Source organism: Nannospalax galili, unplaced genomic scaffold (assembly GCF_000622305.1).
Source record: "Nannospalax galili isolate Female #2095 unplaced genomic scaffold, S.galili_v1.0 scaffold2886, whole genome shotgun sequence".
Classification (NCBI taxonomy): Eukaryota; Metazoa; Chordata; class Mammalia; order Rodentia; family Spalacidae; genus Nannospalax; species Nannospalax galili.
The window spans coordinates 688568-689176 of NW_008355281.1; positions in this window are offsets into that span (position 1 = coordinate 688568).

Genomic DNA, 609 nt, shown 5'->3' on the forward strand with positions numbered 1-609 from the left:
AGACAAGGCTGCCCAGCTATCTCCACTCCTTTTTAACATAGTGCTTGAAACTCTTGCAAGAGAAATAGGACAAGAGAAGGAAATTAAAGGAGTAACTATTGGAAAAAAAGAGATCAAATTATCCCTTTTTGCAGATGATATGATATTATATCTAAGAGATGCCAAAAATTCCACCAGAAAACTCCTAGATATTATTAAAATGTTCAGTAAAGTGGCAGGTTACAAAATTAACCTAAAATGTCTCTATCCTTTCTATATACCAATAGCAAGTAATCACAGAAAGAGCACATGGAAACACTCCACAATAGCTGCAAGAAAAATAAAATATCTCAGAATAAACCTGACCAAAGACATTAAAGAGCTCTACAATGAAAAATTTAAATCTTTAAAGAAAGAAATTGAGGAAGACATCAGAAGATGGAAGGACCTCCCACGCTCATGGATTGGAAGAATTAATATTGTGAAAATGACCATCCTACCAAAAGTCATTTATAGATTCAATGCAATGCCAATAAAAATCCCCATGAGATTTTTCAAAGATTTGGAAAAAAACCATTGTAAGATTCATATGGAAGCACAAAAGACCTCAGGTAGCCAAAACAACCCTGA